Source organism: Anser anser (genome assembly GCF_964211835.1).
Source record: "Anser anser genome assembly, chromosome: 22".
NCBI classification, from domain to species: Eukaryota; Metazoa; Chordata; class Aves; order Anseriformes; family Anatidae; genus Anser; species Anser anser.
Window position 1 is genome coordinate 8,386,323 of NC_139743.1, and position 26,340 is coordinate 8,412,662.

A 26,340-nucleotide genomic window follows, 5' to 3' on the forward strand; every position below is an offset into this window, starting at 1 on the left:
TAGGCAACTCCTTGGTTTCATCGGGTTTCTTCGCACGGGCACATGCTGCTGTTAGCTCCCCGTGCTCCTTGGTTGTGGAAAGAGCTTCCTGTGTCCTGTTCACAGGGAAGAGCTTGCAAATGTGTTTGAAGTGTGTGTCCCCAAAGCAAATGCCAATATAACCTCCGCGCTCACACGTGTGGGTGGCTCGCGGCTGCTCTTTTGCTCTGGCCTGGTGGTGAGGACCGTCAGAGCGTGAGTCAGAGCGAGGATGGCAGGAGGAGGAACTTGAGCTTGGCACCCTTGCTCTGAAGGGTCTTGCTTATGTTCTGGCTTCTCTTGTTCCCCGTGCTTCTTCCTTCTGTTTGTGCTTTCTGAAACTGAATGCAAAATGTGTTATCCCAGCACCTCTGGAGACGCTTCGGAGGTGATCTGATTCCAGTTTGTAGGTCTGCTGCCTTTTCTTACGGAACCCCAAATCTAATCTGGTTTTCTTCCCCCCCTTGCATAAAGCAGCAGTAGCAGTGCAACGCTTACCGACAGCCCTGGCACAGCTCCCTTTCAAAGCCGTGGGAACCCGTGTCCGATCAGAGATGCTCGGTTACAGGAGGAGGCTGTAACGGCAGCACAGCGATCGGCAGAGCCAGGCCCGACCTCCGCTCAACTTCCCGGCCAGGAACAGCGTGTCTGTGCTGGCTCATCCCTGTTAGATTATCCTCATGGCTTCCACTGCAGTTTATGAAGGGTTGCGTAGCCTTTCATTCCCTTTCAGTAAGTTCCATGGCTGAATAAACCTCTGAAGCATCCAGAAGATGACAGTGCATTACTGCTTGGTGGATTACGTATTTACAGTTACTCTAGGTTCATCCGAAAGCTTCTTTGGGAGGTCTGAAATCTCTGGTTAATCAGACGTGGGGAAGGACTTTTAACCTGACACTTCTCATAATGGTAAAGACTAGAAAGCCCTTGTTACGTTAGCATGCCAAGAGTTTAACACAGCTCTTTGGTTTTTAATTCAGACAGTTCAAGCCAGGGGCAATTTTAACTGGGTGATCGCAAGCATCCTTTTGCTTTTGCTGAAATAAGATGTCGGCTTCGCTGGACACTGAGCTGATACGCAGGCGGTGGGAATGGTTTGCTTTCTCTGCAAATGAATTTAATGCAGTGTGTGGTCCTGATGGGGTTTAACTGCTCATAGAGGGGGCAGTTCTGTTTTTATGACTCTCCACTTGAACTGAGTCTCTGGGTGCAGCTCTTTGCTGTAACCAAATGTGACAAACTAATGAACTCCAGCAATGTGTGTTTTCTTCTTTTCATTATGTATTATATAGCAATTTTCCTATTCACAGTGCCATTGAGTAGTCAAGGATTTCTCAACATTTTTTCCCCAGGGTTTATAAATTAGTGCTCCAAACGTTGTTCAGGATTGGAATGTAGCAGATGAGATTTCAGCCCTAAAGGAGTGCTTTAACCATGCAAATATGCTTTAATTTCTGGCCACAGCTCTTCATTTGTGTATTTCAGAAGGTTTTATCCTCCTTAAAACTGAACCATAACATTACACTTTTTTTTTTCCAAAACATCCAAAGCTTTTGAATCTTTTTTTCATCTCTGTATGTTTTCTTGTACTAATGTTTTAATGGAATAGCTTACTTGCTGTATTAGACAAACGTAACGTGTAAATACACAATGTATGACTGCAGCTTGTTCAGTGTCACTGTGCTGAAAGCTGGTTTGGGAGTGGAAGTGGGCAGGACCAATGTTTGTCATGCCTTTTTCTAATTCTTCACCCCCCCCCCCCCCCCCAAAAAAAAAAAAGTGCATATTCCTACAGTGAATATGATTTTTTTTTTTAAGTAAAGATTTTTGATGCAAGATGTGAGATCCATATCAATATGTGCCATGAAGTCAAGAGTCGGAAGGTAAATTAAAAAAGCAATAAGCTACTTAATTTCATTTTTTCCATGGTTTCTGAGCAAATCTTATAATTTGGAGTGATGGGAAGAGGGGCCTTGACTCAACATCTTAATGTTTTCCATTAGTGATATAGCAATAAGGCCAGATGTTTGTATGGCATGAAACACACAGCAAGCCCCTTGCAGAGCTTGAGATAAGAGTTTCAACTTCGGGCATGTGGCCTAACACATTTGTTCAGGTGTCTGATACACAGATGTTCTTCTCTGAAAATGCAAGCAAGCCCGTGGCTGTCCCAGCCTCAGAAGCCGGCCTTCAACAAGCTTCTGCATAAGCAAAGCCTTCTTCAACGCCAGCTTCTGCTACACAACCAGCTTCTGGTAGCGTCGGTCTGGGGGAACATCCGCAGCACAGGAGCCATTTGAAGAATTTTCTGAAGTGAAGTTGATCTCATCTAGTACACCGGGAGAAAACAAACAAAGCACGGACTGAAAAAAAAAAAAAAAAAAGAGGAAGAAATGGTAGTGATTTCTTAATTTTGCACAGTTTCATCTGATGCACAGTGTTGACAGCTTCCCTTTAAAAGGCGACTTTCCCAGCTTCTTACACTACCAGGGGATCTGCTCATGAGCACACATGAAAATACTTAGACTGTCATAGACTGAGACGCTCCATTCCCTGTTAATGGTTGAACAAGGCCAGTGCAAGATATCACTTTCAGAAGAGTGTTTTTCTTAAATTCTAGTGTTTGTGGTTGCAGAGAGCTATTAAATTCATGCCCAGAAGGTTAACCAGAGCTGTGTTGGCTCTTTTTTTTTTTGTCTACAAACTAATTTGTCTAATACTGCCATGGTTGCTCATAGCTTTTCGCAGGAACAACATAATGAGATTAACAAGCCTCGGATCGCTCCATATCTGATACTTAAATCCCCATGGGAAGCTGTGAAAGTGTCAGAGCTCTGCTGCTCTTGTGTGGGGGCTGCACTGGCAAAGCAAAGAGTTATTCTTTATGTAAGATGATGAAGATTTGGTTGCTGGGAAAATGGAGTAGCTAAGCTTCAGGCTGTGTTCTTGTAGCCAGCATGATTTAAGAAACAGAGAAAAGACGCTGAGGCTGCCAGCCAGGGAGTTCATTATTGGAAAGAAGAGACAAACATCTCCACCCTGCGCCCCGGCGCTGATGCTCTGAAGAGGAAAGCGAGTTTCAGAGGGAGACGCTTCTGCTGCTGGGAGAGCTGCTGCGACAGCTCGCAGCACCACGAGCGGAGCTCCTGGGAGGGAAAACCTGTGTTAGAAATATCAATTTCTTCCCTTTTGCTACCAGTTAGCAATGGTGCATATGCGCGGTGTCCCAAAACACTTGCTGCTTACCTCCTTGCCCTTGCTGTCTGTGCCTGCTTCAGGCTAAGAGGCAGTAAGCCTATAGTTTGACAGGTGCCTGCAGCCTGATTTATGGAAACAGATTGATGCCTAAATTACGTTTCCCCCTGCTTATAAAAACATCCCGGATTGATTGATTGAGTGCAAAATTAGAAGCTTTTTCTTAAAAGCAAAACCAAAATGAGGGTGAACTGTGTATTATTAAGAAAAAAGGGGAAAAAAGGTCAGTATTGATTTTGAAGCACGCTTGTGGTTTTTTATCCCGTCTTCAGTATCGCTGAGATGCTAACGGCTGCAATATATATTTCATGGAGATCTCCACCAGCCTCTTCTTTGCACATCCATAACTTCCAGCCTCTTCTGTGTAAGGTGTGTTCTGATTTTTAATTAGCTTCCCCAGTTTCCCAGCGGTGTCTGTGCGCTTGGCAAAAATGGCTCCTCTCCAGTTCTTGAGCAGAAGTTAGCTTGGTGAGGGTTGTGAAGATGTTGCTGTTGGCTTGTGAAGGACTGTGCTTACTTGTCAGAATAATTCCTCTTTTCTCCATGCGTCAGTGTATGTTAACAAACATCAGAATCCTTCAAAAATATTTACTCCACCAAGTGTCTCTGATTTTGAATACTCTCCCCCTTCCGAGGCTTGATCACACATGGAACTTTTCAGGAACAGCTGCGCACAAATAATTCCAGATGCAGACAGCCCCTGAATACAATGTTCTGCTCTGTATTGGACCTGTTCGTGCTGACCTTTTCCAACCCCTTTATTGTTTTTTAAGCCCAGGATTACCTCTTTGCTTATTTAAAATATAAATTCTAGATACCTATACGCGTGAATTTTCACATTTAAGCAGTGAAACTACTTTTATTCGTTGTTCTACTCTCTTGTCCAGCTGTCAATGTTGGAGGTACTTTGCTGCCATTGCAACTGTCCTTAACAAGAGCTGTAGTGTTTGTTCAGTCTGCAGAGCCACACAAGCAGTGAATACCGGGCTTTGCTTTGGTGCTTATGCACTTCAGGAGAAGAGACCCTTAGGCCCCCTGGGAAGTAGTTCCTCAGTTAGATGCTCAGGTCAGAAATGCTGGTATGATATAGCAAAGGTAAATATGAGCTTTGTGGCAATAAGATTGTGTGATGATAGTTTTTTCCTTTAAGGGGCATTGCATTCAGTTTATTGATTTTGATTTTCCTGATTTCTTTTTATTGAGGAAATGTCAGAGCAAAGATCATTATAAATCCTCTAAATTGTTTTCAGATGAGTCAACGTGCAGTCAGTCGAACAATGGAATGTGTACTTGACCGCATTTGCTCAGAAAACAGCCAAGAAAACCACCAGAAAGAGTAGGTCTGGAATTGCTTGAACCTTCTTGGCTGCTCCCTGTACAAGGAAGAGCATGTGTAGCTACGCCAGCTGGAATGCAGCTGCTCCTTAAATCTGGCACCTAATGGTGAGCCCTGTCAAAGCACATAACGTTGGAGAATGCTGATCGGTTCGTTTGCAGGCAGAAAAGTATGGGTGAAGACTTGATTGCAGAGGTGGAGGAAAGCCCCACCACATCTCCATATGCAAGTCTTTCAGACTAGGTATGTTGAAGATGGAATTTGTGTGGGTTCAAAAGCCCCGCTGGGTTAATCCAGGGCCAAAAAAAGAAAAAAAAAAAGGCAGGTATTCCTGTAGGTATCTGGTTGTTCCCCAGATTATCGGTGGCTCTACTACCATTTAAGTCTGTGCTCCGTCAGCTGTCTGCTGCTCTCCAAAATGACTCATAGTGCCTGGAGTACAATCCTTGGAGAGAATTTGATATCACTTAGTTGTTTTGCTATGATTTTTTTCTCTGGATTCTGCGGTGACAGGTTTAGTGACACGCGTGACATTACTGAAAAGTGCTATGTAAATGCACACTTCAGCGTCATCGACAACAATGCTGTAAGCACGTGATGCCAGTGCATGGTGCAGAAACCTCCCTCTAGGCATTTTCAGTGCTTTCTGCCTCTTTGATCAGTAGTAAAGATGTTAAAAAAGCTTGATATATTTGGGTGCTAACATATCATAGTTGTCATGTTAAATTTCTGGAAAACATTAGAAGAGAAAAAAAACTAAAGCTGATAAGCAATACACGTTTTTATATATATATATACATATATATATATATATGTATTTGACTCTTTCATACCTTGTAAATCACCATGGCATGGTTTCCTTTTGTGTTCAGTTTGTTGAAGCAGTCTGCATCCATTGTAACTTTGGCTCTATGTACAGCAGGATTGGTACGTTTAACATCCTGGCAAATCGCGCTAGTGGGCTGCCAGCACAGGAGAAAAGTACCTGTGATACCGTGGGATAAATAATCATGTATTTCGTATTTTTCTTCCCTCACATCTGCTTAACTATCACATCTGACCCTTCTAAGAGTACCTGTTACATTGATGAACGAGATGAAGTTGTGTGAAAGCGAAGGCCTGTCTGAAAGCTGTCGTGCAGCCGTGTGGAGCATTCAGCACCTGTGGGAGATAGCAATGTTATTACAATCATGTGTACACACAAGAGCAGAGTGAAAAAGGTAATACATGCTTGCATACGTTACACTCCTTCCTTCCTGTTCTCTCTCTTAAGGGAGTGGAAGACAAGCTTATAACCGGAAATAGTACAGAAACCTTTTTTTATGTACTTGTCTGGTGTCCTAATGGGAAAGACTGACATTTTATAAGTTTGCAATAGGTTTTTGACATTTGTTTGGTTAAAACATCTCACTGCTGTCACACACAGAGGATTTTGTCTTCTCCTCTGCCAGTTGATGCCACGTTTCTTCTGCCTGTGCTGGAGGCTGCCCAAGGCACGCGGCGAGCTCGGGTGCAGCGCCCTTCTGTAGGGTCTGGCCCGGTGCTGACTTGTAGCACTGCGCTTTCAGCACCGTGAGTATAACACTTACTTTAGGGAGATCGGAGTAAAACTACCAGGGCTCCCAGACGGATTTCTCCATTTATTTAATCCTGTACTCCCTAATAGCCTCCTCTAGCCACTCATCTCCTCCATTATATGACAATACCTTGTCCTTGTGCTGGCCTGTATTTTACGAAGGGTGGTGAGTTTTCCCGTTCGTTGTTTTCCACGACATTTTGGGGGGAAGTCAGTTGATGCGTGCCTGCATAACTTGGAGGGGGCTTTCTTGTTTTTATTTTTGGTTTGTTTGTTTTCCAGCAGTGTCGATCCAATAGGTGCTAATGTCTTCTCTACAGTTTACCTTCCTGTTGATGATTTCAGGTAAAATTTTGTCACATACTCTGATGGAAGCAGTTAATTCAAAATGAGAGTTCTCTAAAGATCCTCTGTAGCAGTCATGCATTGGCCGGTTTTGCACAAGTTTTTATAGCACTGCTGTGTCAGCTGGGAGCATGCAAAAAATAATAAATATAAAAAAGAAAAAGGGTGTCCTCTGGCTGACGCAGTGGTCAGTCTCTTTGTATAGGGTCAGCTGAGATGCAGCACAAGAGTGGCTGTTGGCATGTGCTCTGCAAATCACTACAGCAGTCCAAGATGTTACCGCCTGTAGGCTTCTCCTGTAGCATAATTATTGAAGCATTCAAGGGTCTCTCATCTACTTCAGAGCAAAATCAGACCTCTTACCTTAATTTCACCGTGTCTGCTTTGGAGATGCTCCCTCTGCTCACCAGCAGAGGTGAGAACCTGTGGGCATCGAGTACTTCGGTCCTGCTACTACAGCCGATGTCCGACTCTCCCCTCCAGGAAGATTGCTCAGGCAAATAGTTCCGTTTGTGGCAAGGTCTGTGTGCCTAGCAGGGAGGCTCTGCTGACATAATTGCATGGGTGGAGCTGTAGTGGTGAAAGCTCTGTAATGTGGAGAAGACCACCGACCGAAAGGACAAATGTCTTCTGGGAATCTCTGCCTAAATTGGGCAGCGTATATGCAGTCACACCAGAGACTGAAAGGCTCATTTAAAGAAATGCTGATCTACTCGAGTGACTTCTTATCCTTAGTACAACTGACCCCTCAAGCATTTAAAAGGCAGCAGTCAAGTTGCTGAAAAATCACAAGGTTGACTTTTAAAAGTATGCCTTTTAAGGTGCACTTTGATTTTATTTTTTTTAACTTTGCCCTCCAGTTTAAGTTTTTAAGTGCAAGATGGGTCATGTTGTTCAGCTTCCCTCTGCAAGATGATTTCCTAATTAGAGTGAAAGCAGAAAATATTTCTTAACTGTTTGACTCCATGACTGGAACTTTGAAAATACAGAAAGCTGAGAGACTTGCAGTGAATTAACAAGAAATTTTAATACTGTCTTGCTCATTTTTGTATTCTGATGTTATTATAATACAGGTCCAGTGGTATTTATGCAGGTCATGCAAGTCCTAATCGCTGGTCTGCCGACAAAACTATTTCCATGTTTCTTGTCGGCTCCTTGAAAAACACCAGGCAAGGTATTTTTTCTGGATGCATGCGTATAAATACGCACACGCTTTCTGTTTCCTCTGAAGGGGATTTGAGGTACAGCTCCACGTAGAATCGCGTCGCGCAGCGGCAGCACCCGCAGCCCTGTGCAGGGCTGTACCGGCAGGCAGGGCCAGGTAAGCAGCGAGCTCCAGCTTCTCTTCTTTCTGGGGCATGGCGGAGCCTTGGCCACGGGGAGAGCACCCAGGTAATGCTGTCTGCCCCGGAGGGTTGTTCGTTATCTCCCACGGGGAAATTACAGCAATGTTTTTATTTTTTTAATCATTTTTGTATATCGTGCTGAAGTGCCATGAAATACCGCTTTGATTTCAGAGTATGTCTTACATTTCATGAGCTCCAGCTCCACAGCAGCAAGGGGAGGACGAGGTGTTGATCTCACTGATGTGAGACTTGGCAAATGAGCCTTTGTATCTGGTTACAGCTAGCGATACGCCGACATAGGATACGGCAGTGGGAGCACACAGCCACTGATACATTAAAATGGTGTTAAACACCAGCTGATGCCCACGTGGGCTTTTTAATTAGTACCTGGCCTCGTTCTGAATCTAGATGTACCTCTCCATAGGGAAAAATTTTGATAAAATCCCCAGTGGCTCATGAAAGAACAGAAGGTAATTTTCTTTTTGGCCTTTTCTCTCTTGTGCATATGCAAAGTTTTCTTGGTGCCTGCTAAGGAAAAAAAATATATTACTAGGGAGTCTAGATGTCCAGAAATGGAAAGACGCCTACAAAAGAACTTCAGGCTGCTATTTATTGAAAGAAAGTACTTGTGCAATTATAGATGGAGTGTACGATGTGGTATTGCGTGGAGTTTTGTGGACAATGCGTCTCTGGGCAACTTACCTGGTGTTACCTACTAGAAAAATCTGATTGTCACTCGGCTATTTGGCTTAAAAGAGAAAACAAACATTTCATTCTCGCAGGTAGCAACGTCTCGGCCTGCCCATTTAAACACACTGGGACCTGTGTCAGACAATGGTATTTGCTGAAAGCAGCGTGCAGCAGGACTGACTGCAGGATACACAGTGTTCCAGTACGAGTTTTTTTAAAATGAGTCCAAAAGTTGAAGAAAACAGGCTAGTTACTAAATATTACTGGCTGTGAGCTGCGAGGTACTCAGGGGGCCCCAGGTTAATGCACCAGATGTGACTTTCTGGAGAATAGATTTATTTAGGCCCTGTCGTGTTGATGAAGGGCGATAGGTTGCAGTAACGCCGTGCTTTGCACATGGCTAACTGCACCAGGGGGAGGAGTGCGAGTGCAGGAGAGGAAAAAGGCACCAGTGGGGTCACCGTGCTGCAAGCTCCAGAGCAGTGGGCGGCGTGAGCGCCGTGCACCGCATCGGCGATGAGCGCGACCAGTTGATGGTGCTGCTTTGCGGAGCGCTGCTGAACTCGCAGCTGGTGCTGCAGACCCTTCGGTCACGCATGGGGAGCTTGAGCCAGAGCGCTGAGATTGCTGGCAGTTGCGTACCCAGAGAACTGGCTTTGTTTAGGGTTTTAAAGGTGTTTTGTTATCGCTCATCAGCTTGCGGAAATGCTGATCAGTAGGGAGTACAGTCATGCGTGCAGCGAACAAGAAATACAGGTTTTGGAAATAACTTTCATCATCTTCAGTGCTGTTTAAAGAGGGAAAATATGGAAATAGAAACTACAGGTACTTCTTCCTTGTTATGTGCCCACTCTTGATAATGACTTTGCTTTTGCATATGCATTTCATAAAAACTGTAATAAAACCCTTTGGAAAAGTATTTATTAGTAATTCAAAGGAAGTAAAGCCAATGAATTTAATATGTGGTGCATTAGCATACATACAGATTGAACTTCTGATTAGATTGAATACACCTGCTTTTGCTGATTCCGTAAATATGTTATTCATATGCTTACTGATATCGAGCCTTGTCTCTCAAAGCTCCTTTCCCAAACCTGGCCCAGGCATTCCCCTTCCCCAGCCCTCCTAACACTCTTTAAGTTAGCTGATCAGAGAAACAACACCCATTCATGTTGGATGTTTGCTGACGCTAGGTACAGCCCAGATAGAAAGGAAACGTGCACATCAAATGACACGTTTTGCTATTATTACAAACTAAGAGCTTAATGATACTTTTCATTACCTGCAGAGGCACTTTTGAGTGGGTTAAAAGAAATTAATCGAACCTGACCGGCTATCAGTACAATAGCAGGTGTATGGCAGCATGCTGATAGAAAATAACACTGAAACCTGAGCAAGGGGTTGGTTCAACATTGCTTTATGTGCAAATGTCTGCGGCGATTGATGACGTGGGAAGAGTTGTCCTGGTGTTAGTGTGGTCTAGCAGGAGGCTTCAGGTGCAAACGTGTTTTGTTGGTAGGAAATCTGTCTTTTCTAATGTGCTACCAATGTTTGCCTGTGCTGGGAAAACAAAATGAGGTCATTTTCAGACAATATATTTAATTACTGCTGCATTTACAATAAAGATTTTGTTGAAAGGCATAATTATGTAATGGGAATACAAAATGATATCAATCTCTTTCCAATAATAGAAAATTTTGTGATCTTTTTTTACTAACTGCTTCTTTCTGCACATTTTCCAAAACATAATGAGGAGGCAGCAGGGCAGAAAGGTATTGCTTGTTCATTTACTACATGAAAAATTAAGCATAACAAACTGGAAGAGGGTACTAATATAGTTTAGTGATCATTTAGATTTTGCTTGAAAAACATTTATAATTAATTATGAGGATCTTGGGAAATTCACAGAAATGAGTGCCAAGAGTTTCCTTGCAAAGCACATTTACGAATCTTACATTAAATTTAAAAATCTTTGACTAATTACCTGACTAATTTGATGTATTTCAGGGAAAAGAACAGAGCAACTGAGTCTTCTTTTATGTTCTGTTTGACGTAAGGAAGAACTTGGGTAGCACAGCAATCTCAAACGTATTTTCAAACAAGGACAGAATATTAAAAGAAAATAATATTCAGGACCAAGTTTGAGAAGACCCTCAAAGGTCTCACCTGAAGGTTGAGGTGAGCCCCTTCGTGCCTGGGAAGGAGGCAGCCCCAGAGATGTGAGGAGCTCCGGGGGGCTGTACTGGGACCCCGGGAGGGTGCCGGTAACGCGGCCGCAGCCCTGGGACTCCACTGGCCCCATCCAGGGGAGAGCAGGGAAGGAGCCTGGCCCGGGGGTGGGCTCTGGCACGAGGGGAGAGTTCCAGCTCCCGTATCAGACAGGAAGATTTGTAAAGCACAAAAATGGCCATTGGAAATCCATGCCCGCGTCCCACTTGAAAACATGACTCAGAAGCCTAGTTCCAATCTGCCCTGGAAGTTGTGTGCCATCTTACAGTTATTGCTTTGTCCACTATATTCTTACCTTTTTTTTTTTTTTTTTCCAAACCTGCTGTCTCCAAGCCTTTCCTTTTTGCTGGGTTACTCATTACGCGCTAAAAAGTCTCCTTTCAGTGTTTTGGTTCTAAAACCATCAAGATTTCTAAGAGAAGGGGGGGAAGTCTGAAGAGCACTGTTGACTGTCATTTTTCCTGGGCACTAAAATGAATGTGCACTGGTTTCAACAAGATCTAATTTCTTTGTGAAGGATAATAGCCTGGTCACTTCATTGTCCTGCCTTTTTGCACAAGTGCCGAGGTAATGGAAATGCTTTCATTTTCCAGACTACCCTTGAGTGCTTGAGACAAATGCTTTCAAAAGCTAACTCATGCTTTTTTTTTTTCTTCTGTCCAACAGGAAAAGCTATAAATCTGTTCATCAGCTGTCCATTTAGGTTAACATGTTGCACCTGCAGCCCATTTTAATGTCTTAGAATAATCAGACAGTGTACTTTCACTGGAAGGTACTTCACTGAATCAGTTAAGGCTTTGTCTATTTATTTATTTTCCCAAGAGGGCATTTTATTACTGACAGCATGAGTCAGGACAATTAAAGGTTATGGTGAAATATTCCAGCTTCTGTGATGCAATAGGAATCGTAATGAATGTTACCTTAAAATTAACACGCTGTGTGCTGTGTAACCTGTAAGGCAGAAGCCTGCCAGTTATCTCTGTCCCGTAACTTCTTCCCCATCAACCTGAGTGTGTGGGCAGGGCCTGGGGAGGAGAAACAATGTGCTTCTGTGTTTTGGGGCCGTCTGTGGGCATTGCGTTTGTCAGCGTGGGGACAGAAGTTTGTCCAGGCTCACCTTCTGTGGGAAGGAAAGAAGGCAGCCGGGACTCCTGGGTCTTATTCCAGGCTTCGCTGGCTCAGCCAGCGGGTACATTCTTCTTGTGCATTATTTACACTTTTTTAAGCACGGTAACAAAATGTAGCTTTTTTACGGGAAGATATTGAGTTAACTGTGAAGAGCTGTATGGCTTAAGTATAAAAATTACTTCAGGGCAAAACTTTATCTTATTCCTCTTGGTCTTTTGAAACAGGATTGGAAAGTGGATTTAGTGGCTGAGTGTAATTTTCAGCAGGATTGTCCCTGTGTTTTAAGCTCCCCTCCCGACCCTTTAAATTGTACCAATTTTGCCCAAGGCGCCAGGGAGGGGTGAGTATTGACTCAGGTGTAAGCAGGGTGTTGCAGACGCTGTGTTCCTCGCTACGACTTCCTGTTTTTAACTGCAATTTATTTTGATGCAAAGGCCCACAGTCCATCTTGCCAGCCATTCATCTACACAAACACATGTATTTTCCTCTGCTGGCCATAAAGCCCCAGATCTCCTTGTCCCAGGACAGCAGGGATTAAGTTTTCCCAGCAGTGGGAATGGACAGCGCCTTATGCTAAGGGTTGCATGACGATGGCAAAGGGAAGCATGTAGAAAATAATTCTATGTTCTGATATCTGCTTGGGTCCTTTTCTCTCCCCACCTGCCCTCTGACTTTGCAGTTCTCTGCCCTAGCCAACACAGCTATACAGATAAATTTTGTTGCTTAGAGAAGGTGCTGGTATCCTCCCATCTTTTATTACCCCCATGCACAAGCGAAATGGTGGCACAGATACCACATAGAATTGATAGTGGTGCAATTGTGCCAGGAGAGATTTAAAGGCAGAGGAGAAGGAAGCTCGTGGTATTTTTCAAGTGATTGTGTTTGTTAGTGAAGAATGGTGGAAAGCAATTAGGGTTACCTGATCCGCCTGCGTTTTTCTACCCCAGCCTTGCAAAGCGTGGCAGCACCTGCTCAGGTTTTGCTGCCCTTCAGCGCGTGGCTCGAGGCTGCCGGACTTGGTGCCGGGAGTGTCTCCTGCAGGCAGCTTCCCGGGTCCTGCACCTGGGCTGCAACAACCCCAAGCAGCGCTACAGGCTGGGAGATGAGTGGCTGGAAAGCTGCCTGGCCGAGAAGGACCTGGGAGTATTGGTGGATAGTCGGCTGAATATGAGCCAGCAGTGTGCCCAGGTGGCCAAGAAGGCCAACGGCATCCTGGCCTGTATAAGAAGCAGTGTGGCCAGCAGGTCGAGGGAAGTGATTGTGCCCCTGTACTCGGCTCTGGTGAGGCCGCACCTCGAGTACTGTGTTCAGTTTTGGGCCCCTCGCTACAGGAAGGACATGGACGTGCTCGAGCGAGTCCAGAGAAGGGCGACCAAGCTGGTGAGGGGTCTGGAAAACAAGTCTTACGAGGAGCGGCTGAGGGAGCTGGGCTTGTTCAGCCTGGAGAAGAGGAGGCTCAGGGGCGACCTCATCGCTCTCTACAGTTACCTGAAAGGAGGCTGTAGAGAGGTGGGGGTTGGTCTATTCTCCCACGTGCCTAGTGACAGGACGAGGGGGAATGGGCTAAAGTTGCGACAGGGGAGTTTTAGGTTGGATGTTAGGAAGTACTTCTTTACCGAAAGGGTTATTAAGCATTGGAACGGGCTGCCCAGGGAGGTGGTGGAGTCACCATCCCTGGAGGTCTTTAAAAGACGTTTAGATGTAGAGCTTGGGGATATGGTTTAGTGGAGTACTTAGTGTTAGGTCGGAGGTTGGACTCGATGATCTTGAGGTCTCTTCCAACCTAGAAAAATCTGTGAATCTGTGAATCTGTGAACTGAAGGGACACGAAGGCTTCAGTGGCAACTCAGGAGGGTGGAGGATTAAATGTTCTTGAAAAGCTATTTGCATAAAGCTTCGCAAAGGAGGGAATGAGTGCAAGGCTGTTCAAACTGAGCAGCGCAATCTGCATACCCTGACTCGCCTCATCTGTCTGCTTGGCCTGTGCCATGTGTGTTTAACAGGTAACATTTAATCTCTCCCTTTCGGGGAGATACGTGCGAGCTGTTCAGCCTCAGCAGACACGGGAGAGCTGTCCTGTAAAGTTATGCAAGTAGAACGGGAGCTTACATTTCATGCCAGTTTCTCAGGAGGACGACCGAGGAGGTGCAGAAGCATCATGTCGCGGCCGTCCTGTCCGTCCTCGCTGGCTCGGCAGGCGCGGGGCGGAGGGTGGCCATCTCCTGTCTTGCACCACCCCAGTTCCTTTTGGGGTTGTGCCAGCTTCCCCAGGCTCGCGTCTTCTTTCAGCTTCGTGCTTCTCTGACTTACTGCCAGGCGTTAGCTCCCTACCCTACTGCTCACAAAGCAAAGCAGCCTCTGTAGAGGCGCGGTGCCGGCCTGCCGAGGCGGAGGCGCAGCAGGGGTTAAGGGCAGCCCGATCCCCGCCGGCTGCCTCAGGTGTGCGGGGCGAGGCGGGATTCCAGGCGGGAGCTCTTCTTGTGCCTATTTATTTATTTACTTAGTTTTCCGCGATAGATGTTATTTCTTACAGGAAAGGCTGTCCGATCTGCTGCTGTAGTTTTTCGTTCTTTCCTTTTTCTTTCTCTCTCTCTCTCTTTTTTTTTTTCCTGCTGAGTCATTGCACAACTCAACAGTCATTTGTGTGGCATGCTTCCTGGAGCCTTGAGTCGGATTGCCACGTACCTTTCTTCTTTTCTCCTACGTTTAATGTAACTGCACTCGTTTCAAGCACTTCTGCGCAGCGGAACCCCTTTCCGATGGTCCCGTGGCTTCTCTCTGTGATCGGGGTGAGTGAGGCATGTCCTAATGGCAGAATGTGACCTGTGCTCAGTACGTTGTTATTCCTGTGATGATGTTAACATTTAAAGATTCCTTAAGACACTGCCTTACACGGAGGCAGCATGCAAATGCAGACACTTTATCTTGTAGCTGTGGGGACAAAAAACCTTGTTTGCTTTTGCTTTTTCATACATTCCACTGCTGGCATCTGCTTACGCAGTTTTAACGCCTTTCATATTTTTCATCCCCATAATACATTAGAAAGGGGTACTCTTTTTGTTCTTTGAATGTCTTTTCTGGCTTAGGTCATATACAAATATGTAGTTCATTTCCTCCCCCCCTTTATTCCTTTAAAATTGGGTTGGTATTTCAGGGACTTTCTTGGCCTGCCTGATGTAAAATTAAAGAGGTTACCTAAAACCACAGAATTACAAAGTGGTACAGCTAAAGTTTTTGTTCTAAGGGTGAAAAATCGCAGATGATGTTTTTTCACTTTTAAAATGCACTTGTTATTAGACACAGCTTGTTTTTGTAACACTTACATTTTGTTGTTCATAGTTTGTTTTTCAAATAAAAAAAGACACAGAAGTTTGACCTCTTTTTCCCCCAAAGTGTTTCAGGTGCATTTTTTTTTTTTTTTTTTTACTTACAACAACCAACAAACTGCTCTTTTTCCTGAGCTCTAGCACTCACAAAGGCCTTAGGGCGATGCTGCATGATGAAGCATTGCAGCACCCTGACAGCTCAGATCCCCAGCTCCAGTGTTTGCAAAGCTGAGATAAATGTCCAAATTCTCTTCACTCAGTGTGAAGAGATGCACATACACATCAGGATGGGATCTGCAAAAGCCCACCCAGGCTTCACAGGACAGGAGGAGGTTAAAGTCAAAGTCTCTTGAGAGGAGTGAGTTAAGGTCTCGTTCATCCCCTCTTTCTGAAGCTACATCCCAGTGGAGATGAATCAAAATGGTGCTGTGTCTAGCTGAGCCATTTCCATCCCTGACACTTTTATTAGACCAACAATAGTTCTCGTAGCTGTGCACTTTGCTGCTGGCCCAGTGGAAAGCTAGTTCTTTTCAAAATGCGTTTATTTCTCCTCCAGGGCAGTGTCAGTAGAGATGGGCGAGCACTTCTGCTGGCTTGGGGCAGGTATGGCAGCAGGCGGCTGGGAGCGATGGGGGGCTGCTTTTTGCAGAGCCCTTGCACGACTTCTTAGGCTGCTGTGGAAACCTCATGGCTGGATAGAAGTGCTGTTTTGAAGCTGTGCCAGATAGGTGCTTCGATAATACTGATACCTGCCGCCCAGTGCTTCAGGGTTCAGTGATCCTACTAAGTCTTTCTTTTCCATGGGTTATTGCTTTCTCTCCCTCTGCTTTTTGAAAGAAGGTAATGGGGCAAGGGGAGGCGGAGGTGTTGCATCAGACGGTAGTGGTTAGAGCCGCCGGTTGGGAAACGGCAGACTTCAACGCTGTCCTGAGCCTCTGCAACTGAATTCCCTGCGAGAGTGCCCTAATTATCTGTTGCTGAGCGGGACTGGGCTGGGGGAGGCTCTCCATCACTTCTGCGCCAAGCTAGAGCATCACGTGGCCGGGAATGGATGAGGGTAGAGCGTGTGCGATCCTCTAGTCTGCTCAGGAGGGTGTTCTTCCTGTGCCCTGATTATTTTCCCCCAGGGCCTGATAGGGTGTTTTATATTTAGGGGCTTTGTGGCTAGGAGCTGCGAAACTGCAGTTATTTCCTGCTTTAGCCTCAGTCTTCCTCTGAAATATTGGACAAGTTATTTGAGCTGTCAGCCACTGTGGGTTTTTGGAAAATGGAGGTATTCTCTTTGCTCACCTCTTGTCTGCTTTGATGTAGATAGTCTTTGCTGTGACATTTTATAGTCTCCCGGCACAGTCAAGTACAGCTCTGAGCATAATTGGGGTCACTGGGCACTAGACAATAGTGTTTATGATCAGAAGTCTTCATAATACAGGCTAAACATGATATTTCAGCTTTATGTTCTTCTGAGTAGCCTTTAGAGTTAATGTCTTTGTTTTATGATGTACCATCTCTCAGTCTCTCCTCCAAAAAGTAAAATAAATCTAAATTAGACTGAAGCCTTGGCTAATTGTTCTTTCTCTATTCATCTCCGTGGCAGCAGGAAACCTAGCAGCAGGGTTTCCATTCACAGCAGACGTGTGCCAGCTCAAATGCTTTTGTACCAAAATTGCATATGTGGGTGTTGAAGGTAAAAATGATTGGGTAGTAGTGGTTGCAGCTGTATCCTTGAGAACTCCAGGCAGGGGAGATCAATGATCTCTTTCCTGCATGTCTTTTTTCCTGACTGAAAAAGATATTTAACAATTGCAAATCATTCCAAAAAGGCAAAGGAAATGCTTTTTGATAATCAAAGACTGCATCAACCCTGGGTCTGTTTGCGGTGCTGACGTTGGCTCTGCACAAGGTAGGAGTGGGAAGGGTACTCTGAACTACTGCGAGGCATTTTGATGCTTACAGCACTTTCATCTGATGGCCTGCGGGTACCGCGTCCCCTTGGCACTCCCGTCTTACTGCGCTGCTGCCACCGGCGTTTTCTCCTCTTGTGCATCAGAAATGCAGGTAGCAGATGGGTGGTCCAGGCAGATTTGTCCTGGTTGGAGCTTTTCTTTTCCACTCGTGTTAGCTTCAGAACGACCTGTTTATGATACACATCTCTCTGCTGCTGCAGAAATAATTACAGTATGGTTTTGCACATACGGCGCCCATATGACCCCCAGCTGGTCAGATCTGCCCTTGATGGCTTATTGTAGTCGCAGGCCTCCATTTAATTCCATTTAGCTGGTCAAGAACAATCCAATAGAAATAATAATGGTGCAGCATGATAGCAGTGATCTCTAGACACGGAAAGGGCTGAGCATTTCCCTCTTTTTTGCTGTTGATCCCGCTGACATGGAGCGACAGTAGAAGTACTGCTGTAAACACAATGCCAGGGCCACCAGTCAGTTAGGGCGAGTCATTAAAGGCAGAACAGCTGGAACTGCTCCTCGGTTGTTTGCTTATGCTTCTCTTTCATTCATTGTTTGGCTGATCAGGTTCTGGTGCCCCAGAGTTCATTCTTTTCCGTGCGAGTGTTCACTAGCAAGTCTTCTCTGCTGGTTAGATGGAAAGGCAGCTCCAGGTAGGTGACGGCTCCGTCTGAGTGCTTGGTTAGGGAAAGGATTTCCCTGCTGAGCAGCTAGCTGACTGGACAAGTTTTAACTGTTGTTTCATGTTACGAGCAGTTGTCATGTTAATAGCACGCGAGGCTAATTGTAACTGATTAGTTGATTGCATTTGTTCCTCATTTCACGTACTGAAAGCATCACTTTTCTAATAGATGCTTGTATTCGGAAGGATTAAATTTACCATGGCTTGGCGTTACCACTGCACTGCAAGTGAATGAGAGATCAGCCCAGGCAAGTGTCCTTGGATCTAGGTTTAGGTCATGCTTTGTAATCTTGGGGTAAACTTTTCTGCATTTGGCTTACCTGTAAGCAGCTGGGTTTTATTTCTGATCGGTGCTGTGGCATTTAAAGATTAACAAAAATCGGGACTGCTTTTTGCTGAGAAGCGAAGAAGACATGAGAGGAAGGCCTTGCTCAGGAGAAAGCATAATTTTAACAAGCAACAAACAGAAACAGGAGATGGCAGAGGAAGCGCAGGGACCACTCCGTTGACGTGCCAGGCGTTGACGAAGCTCAGTGGGGTGGCACCTGTCTCGCTGCCGTTCGGATGAGGGAGGTGAGAGGCTGTGGTCTGAGCCCCGCTGTGCCAGGGATGGATCATTCGGACCGGGGAGGGAGGGAGAAGCAAAGCAGGGCATCGTGCTGCCACTGCACCCAGCGGTTTTTTGTTGGCAGCACTCACGTTCAGACGTCTCAGAGCAGCAGGAACGGCAGGAGCAGCCATCCTTTCCCATCTCTCTTCTGTGCTGAAACTTTAGAGCTGCTTTTAGGGATTTATTAATTGTAAATGAGAGGTTAGTACTTCTTTTCCCTAGAGACAGTTTTCTTTAATATCTTTATATTTGTTCCTGAATTGAACAAAAGGAAGCCAAGCCAGAGCTTGGTGATTTCCCAATTCCTTTTCTTACACTGAGCAAAAGTGATAAGAGAAAGCTATTCTTAAGGATTTTTTTCGTTGACTATCTCTGTGTTCTTCTGAAAGAAAATGCCAAGCACCTACTAAAACAATGTCTTTTATGCGTTGCCAAAGAAAAGAGTGGGTTTGTTCAGTAATATATGCATGCAAAAGCATGAGGATTCTGTGATTATTTTTGTAAAGCTTTTTAATAACTAAGACCGTCGCTTAAAGCAGGTAGAAGCTGAACATCCCAAGGACTTGCTCTTTTCATACAGTGCTTAAAGAAATTCCAGTTATGCAAAACCTGAATGCAAATTATTAAAGCCCAATTCAACAGAGTTCTTAGGTGCACATTCCAGTCCCTTCCAGAGCACAAAGTCCATGTCTCTGCTCTTACCTGGTGCCTTGAGGTGGGTGCTGCTGAGCTGGGACCTGACACACAAGCAGGTGAGCCAGGAAGCAGTGAACGAAGCTGCCAAGAAATAGGACGGCAGAAGAGCAGAAGGAAGGGAAGGTGGGCCTACTGACCCTCACTTGCTATTTTTTGCTTTGAAATTTAGAGATTTACTGAAGGTGGTTTAGGGTTGATCTTACAGCATGCCTACAGAAGTATCTTTTGTTTTCAGGAAAAAAAACACGACAGTAACAGGTTTTGGTTTATAGTGTGGCGTTGGCTTCTCCAGTCCCAACATCTCTCCTTGTGCCTTGATGGATGTTAAAAGCATCTCTGCAGTGGCCAGCTATTTGACACGTGCACCCTAAGGGAGGATGCCAAGGTCCTGCCGGGAGAGCCATCGTGGCTGGCTCCTCCACCTCGGTCACCTTGCCAGCCCCTGGGGGTGTGGGCGACAACGTGTGCGGGGCCCTGGGGGCGTCAAGTGAAGCACAGCATCTGTGTGTGTGCACATGTGTTGTTTCAGGGTTGCCGAGTAAATTAGGAAGACCTTCAGAGACAAGGCAGGCTGCCTGCTGTACCTTAAGATGTCTTTTTGCTAAGCTGGGAGCTGTCCTACCCAGGCTTGCCCCTTTGCCCACAGGTTTTAGATTCCAGGCGATCTGATCTGGGTCGTTTCTTTGGCAGCTCAGAAACTGTGGTTTAAATGCCCATGCAAATTAATGAACAAGGCAGATATTTTGAAGTCTGAAAACTCATTTAAATCCTCGCACAAAGAGGGCTTAACTGGCTGACTCTCTTGGAGCTTGTATTAAAAGCGCGTCCAGAGGGCTAAAGCAGGGCAGGAAACCAGCTTGTTTGTTATATGCTGGCCAACTGCTGGCCTCCTCTGCTTCATGCTGCAGAGATGTATCAACGGTGGAAAAGCTAACGTGTCCGGTCTTGCTTTTTTAAAAATTAATCAGACAATGCTGAAGATATTGGTTTAAAACAGCCATTATTTCATTTTTAAAAAAATATGTATATTCTTGAAGGTTATTGCAAAAAAAAGGTTTATTTTTTTTCTTCAGAGCAAGTGATTTCTCTTCTGCCAGACAGCTGAGAATCTAATTCAACAGGTGGTAGTGCACACCAAGTGAGAAAGTGATTTTTCTTCTCAAAAAAAAAAAAGGTAGGAACAGAAACTCCAAAACTAAAAATATTCTTGAATTGTGGCCTTCTAAATTCCCTTTTATATAAGGAGCTGAGTAACAAGTGTTATAACAAGTGTTAGTGATCACGCACTTCATTCAACTCCAGCATAGTAAGTACACTGATCGTTTCTAGCTCAGCTTCCCTGAGTGTAGGTACGGCTTGGCCAGTCTGAATTTGCAATCTGTGAATTGGAAAAGCTAGAAATTCTGCTACTGTAAAGTATTTTAAAATGATCTCTCTACGTGTGGTTTATGTGATTTTGTTTTTGAAAAAAAAAATTGCAATTGAATTACTCCGTCTTTTTTGAATTGGATTACTCTGTCTTTGTAATAGCACCGCTCCTGTTCAGACCTGCTCTCGCATAGCTGGGTGATTTCCAGCCTTCTTTATTTGGGCACGTGCACAAATTTTCCTGCAAAGCAGCCATTCCTGGAAGGGTCCGTGTTTACTCACTAGTTTCACAGCACAATCGAACAAGTTTTTCTTAGTCAACTTCTGCTCACCTGCACTGACTGTTCTCAGACTCCTGCAGATCACAAGCTGAAAGCCACTGACCTGAACGTTTAGAGCTAGGCAACAGGGGCGTCTTTATTAGCACAGCTAGTAAGTACACCGAGTAGTTCAGAGAAACCGGCTTTGGTTTCTGCTGCCTAATATTTGAATGATAGCATGGGATTTTGAAAACATCCTTCTATTGTAATATCCTGGTTTTCTGTTAGTTTTTCTTACCCAGTGCCTTCCCAACCAAATGAACTTTGAGTTCCCAGTGATGAACTTCCCTCAGAAGTGCCAGTTGTAGCTTTCAACTTTGTAGAATCAGTCCCAGTAAACGATACAGTTATGCCAGGTTTTCATTTTGTGGTCAAGAATTACATACAGTCCCATTTGTTTATTTATGAGGTGTGTTTTCAGCTGACCTTGTAGATTTTTTCTGTCTTCACTCCGTGTGAACCTCGAGACACACTTCAGAAATTTTATTTTGTATAATGCAGATAGACGTAATGTAATCAGCAAGGTGTTGACAATGCTGATTTAAAACATGGGAAATTAAATTCTCTTCAGGTCAGCGCTGTCAGCCTTCAATTCCCATCTCTCGTTTCATTGTCCCTGGGGCTCTTGAGCTATCACTACTTTCCATATTGCATGATTATTTTCTTCCTTTCCACTGTATTAGTTTTAATTTCATGGATACAGAGTTTGCTTGGAAAATTGGGTTGGCAGAGGGTGTGCGTTTTCTGTTTGTTTGTTTGCTTTTTGCCCATCTCTTGGATGTTAGTACATACCTTTCTTTGTGGTATAAGTTTGAGGCCAGAAATAAAGACATATCAAAGCTTCTCTCTATGTTCCAACTTCTTGCCCCAGTGTTTATATGCTTTAGGTCAGGTCTTGGTTCTTGTTTCCTAGTTTTTCTGCTTTTCCTCATGGTGATAATAAATAAAACATATAATAAAAATATAAAATATCATATATATATACATATATATATATAAATATATATATATATATAGTAGCATTATGACTCCCGGTCTTGATCAAGTTATTTTTAAGCCCTTAGGCAGAGGTTCTCAAGGTATCTTTCCACTGACTCGCTGTTGTCATTCCCTTCCGTGCTGTGACTGGGCGTTAGGGGATCGAAGCCTGAAAGCTACTGGGTGGCACTGGGAGAGCCAGGGATGCTGCATCCAGGCTGTTATGCTAAGCCTTGAAGGGTTAACATGCTCAGCACTGGGCTGAGGATTTTTGCGCTGCAGCTCACCTGCACTGAATTCTTGAAGCCTAAAGTAAACCCAAATCTCATTTGTCTACAGAACAGCTGGCGAATTCTTGTGGCGGTGCCCACACGTGCTGGTTGCTGCTGCTGGCCCTTGGACGTGCAGGGGTGCATCGTGATCCCGTTTCGGTTGCTCCCTGCCGTCTGTGTCTGCTTCTCTCCCCTTTCCCGAGCAGCACCCGGTGGCGGTGTCAGAGCTGAGGAGCCTACTGGAGACGAGGATGGCTGCCAGGAGCAGGGAGGACGAGCCGCGGGGATGTACAGTTGCCTGCAAGCATCACGAAGATTAATCCGCAGAGCGTTATTAGCACCCCTATAAAGCCTATCTTATTTGGGCTTTTTATGCAAATTATTTGAGTGGCGTAAATACCTATTTTTATCAGATAGTGTTTAAAGCTCATTAATTTTCAGTATAGTTTTGTGTCAGCAAAAACCTTATTTAAATTTGGCTTTTTGGGTAGAATTTATATCTCAGAAAACATCGCTTCCTGTGGATCTCTAAATCCTCTTGAATCATCACTTCCATAGGGCAGAGCTGTGCTTCTCCGTTGGCTGAGAAATCTCCAGGCACAACAACAGTGCTATATAAATAATAAATAAAGTAATAAATCAGTCATCATCTGCTCTCACCTCCTAAATTGAGGTCAGGAAGAAAAGTCACTTGAGGGAGAAGCGGCAGGGAAAGCTGAAATGCCTGTTGTCCCATTGGGGGAGCACAACCTAAAGACCAGGCTTGGCATTTAATTTAAAAAATATATAGCGGGGCCGAAATGAGTGTCTGTCAAGCAGACAATTAACTGCCTGATATGAGGAGCCTGGCATTTAGAGTGCTTCATGCCTCCGTGCTACACGTGGCTTTCAAACCGTCAGGCATCCCTGGGAGCGATTTGTCAGCACCCAGAGGAGAGCTGTTGGTCTGCGTGGCACCAGCACCCCGATGACAGCCGAGCCCACGGCAGCCCCGTTACTGCCACCGCCGAGGGCTGGCAGTGGGACGTGGCACGTGGCGAAGAACCTGAGTAACGGGGACAAAAATCCTCGTAGGAGCCCCACCAGGTGTCGAAGTTTCTGTCCCTTTCTCCTCCCCGGTTTAATCAAAGTTCTTTCAGAAACCCGCTTTTTGTGGTTCTTTATCTCTTGCACAAAAACAAGTGTGCAAACACGTGGTGCTTGAGGATGTGGGACTCCTTCATACTCATAAGGCAAGCCTAGTGGAAGTAGTGATGCTTACAGTATTATACGCACAGAGCGACTCGATTTTATGGACGCCTGTCTGAGCGTTACTTTTCCTACGGAGCACCCATGCCCACCTGTTTTTCCAGTGCTCCCTGCTCCGTGGGGCGCTGCTCCCCAGCAGGACCCGGTGCTCGGCACCTCGCGGCCGGGAGGTCGGTACCAGGTGTCTCAGTTCCTCGTAGGCAGGTACGGAAGTGCCACAAGTAGTGGAACCAACAAATTAGGTTTGAGAGCATGAGAAAGGGCATTGGATGCTTCCTTGATACGGCCGTACCGTGTACAAATGTACGAGCTCTGACTTGAAATTCATAAACTTGACCTACGGGAGAACTTCAGCGGGTGGGTGTGAATGCGGGCCGTGCCTTTTGTGCAACGTCCTGTAAACATTTGTTCCAGTACATTTGATTCTCAATTTACAATGAAGAGGGATTCATTCATCTGAAGAGCGATTGCTTAATGGCCTCTGTACAGCCAGAACTTTATTAATATCCTGGTGTCAGAGTTCATTTGAAGGGCATTCAGAGCGGCTAAACACGTGAAGAAATGGCACTCTAAATAAAACTGTATTTGTGTTGTTAGGGCTCGCATTACATTTCGTGGTGAATTTTTAGTCGTTTGCAGCTGCCCTGAAATAGCCAAACGTAGGCCTTGCGGAGCAGAGCAGGTTCTTTAATTTTTTGCCCATTAATGTTTATAAAATATGCGTCAGTGTAGGTGCTAGTGGGACTCGGGGGTTTCTACCCTCCCATGGAAAAGAATCCAGAAACAAGGTAATTAGTCCTGGTGCAGCCCGACGCGGGTGGTGACTCAGATACACGCATGCAGCGCTATTTATTTCCCCTTTAAATTAAAATAATGTCAGATATACATAATGCATATGTGTCTATAAAAACGTGCGCACGAGTGTCCGTATCTATAATTTTCCAAGTACGTCTGGAGGGGGGGCCCAGGACAAAGAGCAGCGTCTGGCTGCTGGGAAGAGCTGCGCGGCTCCGCATCTTTGGTGATCCTTCGGTGCCTGCAGTCGGGAAAAGGGCTCGGGGCTCTGACATCCCTGGTTCTCCACTGTGAGGGCAGGGACCCCAGGACGCCTGGGTTGTCTCCTGGAGAGAAGGAGGCCGAGAGGTGACCTCGCTGCTCTCTGCGGCTTCCTGAGGCTGGGAGCGGAGAGGGAGGCACCAGCCTCTGCCGCCGGCTGCCGATGGATTGCGTGGATCAGCACAGAGCTGTGCCTGGGAAGGCTCAGGCCAGGCATTAGGGGAAGTTTCTTTGCTGTGAGGGTGGCCAAACACTGGCACAGGCTTCCCGGTGAGGTGCCTGGTGCCCCAGTCAAGAGGCAGCTGGAGGACGCTCTCAGTAGGGTGCCTGAACTTCTGGGCAGCCCCACGCGGTCAGGCACTTGGGCTCTGCTTTTTAGCTCCCTCCCAGCTGAAATATGCTGGTCTAGTCTGGTCTATCCTTTCGGTAAGGTGTTTTTCTCCGTTTTGAAGCTGTTATGTATTTATTAGTAAAAAGAAATCATACAAGAGATGCTTTGTGTGTGCAGGGAAATCGGCAAACACTTAGATGCTTTTTTATTTTTTGTATTTTACTATCTTGAAGAAATTTCTATTTCTATGGCAGGGGAAAGCCTGCAAGAGAGCGTTACGCATTATATTACAGGAATTCAGCTGTACACAAAACGCGTTCTCATCTTGACACCATGTTCACACTTCCCAGCAAATTCAGCATAAGCCGGCCTAAGCACAGAGCCTGTGCAATACATGCGTCGTGTTTGTGTTCACGTGTTTTAAAATCTTAATTGCTGATCTCTGCCCTCCTGATTTGTAGCTTCTGCATGATAAACGTTCTGTAGAGCCCTGCGTGCCTTACGTTGAAGCCACCCGGCCCGGCAGGGTTGTGCTTCTTGTTACGGGGGGAGCCGGGTCTCCTGCGGGTCCCCAGTCTCCCAGGAGAGCTTGTTCCCTTCTGCCCACCTGGAACGACCGCGGGATGAATTGCTGCTGGAAGCACACGGCCGTCCGTACGGTAACGCCTTCGGTCTCAAAGGTCGCCCCCGTGCTCCTCCGGTTATTGACTAGCCACACGTGGCAGTCAGCGCGTGAGTACGTCCCTCGCAGGGTGAAAGCGTGGAGCTGAGACCTGTTTCGGTGCCTCCTTCGGCTCCTTCCCGTCGTGGATTCTTCTGTCAGTAAGGGTCGGAAGTGTCGAGGGGAGCCCGGTCAGGTTTCTTGTGTTACTTGCATGGTGTCTTTGGGCAGCCCTGTGTTCTGGCAACACGTCAGAAATTCAGAAAATTTGTTTGTCAAAAGGAAAGCGTTTTCTTTGGTGGGAAATGCTATTAAGAAACTAGATTTCTGATGAGAAATCTAGGAGGAATTGGCATAAGCCTGAGGAGCGTGTAGTAAACTGATTTGTAACCCAAAGCGACCATAAAGATGTAAATTCAGTTCCATTATTTTCAAGTCTTTAAGCTGAGAAAGCAGGCATTTTGTAGGCTGTTTGTTTTAATGGTGGTCTAGAAAGGTGGGTCTTAATCATGTGCCCCCACTTTTCATCCCATCGCGCTGTCTGACGGCTTTGGACTCAAGCTGCTGTGGGACGACGTGCTTAGATTCTTTTGGCACAGTTGCAGTGTTGCCAAACCCCAACATCCAGAGATCCTGGGGGAAGCCTTCCTGTGCCTGTTTCAAAATCACGATGTTGATACAAAAAAAATAGGATTTTTTAGCTTATCTCTTGTTTCTGGGTTGCACAATCTGGTTTCCAAAACTTTTCTCGGCAACCAGCAGGTTTCAACTTCCAGTTAAAATACGTGGCAAACGTCTCGTGCTGGAGCTGGGGCTGCGAGAAACACGCCAAGTCTCACTCTTGCTATGCAAAGGAGAGGTGAAAGAGCTGGGCTCTGGAAGCAGCACGTCTTCACGTTCACAAAAAT

The 26,340-nt window shown here is 45.5% G+C and overlaps 1 protein-coding gene and 1 long non-coding RNA gene across 9 annotated transcripts in view; one reads left to right on the forward strand and one right to left on the reverse strand.

Moving 5' to 3' along the window:
• The window catches only part of ARHGAP32 (Rho GTPase activating protein 32), a 259,764-nt gene that overhangs the window by 73,432 nt on the left and 159,992 nt on the right, over positions 1 to 26,340 (forward strand). Inside the window, exon 1 of one of the 7 annotated variants that reach the window (XM_083808091.1) lies at positions 14,396 to 14,712. The exons of the other annotated variants lie outside the window; for them this stretch is intronic. The gene's annotated coding sequence lies outside the window, so the exon portion shown is untranslated. Of the gene's footprint in view, positions 1 to 14,395; positions 14,713 to 26,340 lie in introns of those variants that run through there. 7 annotated transcript variants of the gene reach the window in all.
• LOC310885146 lies at positions 1,075 to 7,850 on the reverse strand. 2 transcript variants are annotated; one of them, XR_014574569.1, is made up of 4 exons: positions 6,894 to 7,850; positions 5,685 to 5,770; positions 5,443 to 5,594; positions 1,075 to 2,381 (listed from the first exon to the last, which is right to left on the reverse strand). It is a non-coding gene; the product is annotated as an uncharacterized lncRNA (long non-coding RNA). The 2 variants fall into 2 exon arrangements; XR_014574570.1 differs by having other exon boundaries at positions 1,075 to 5,338.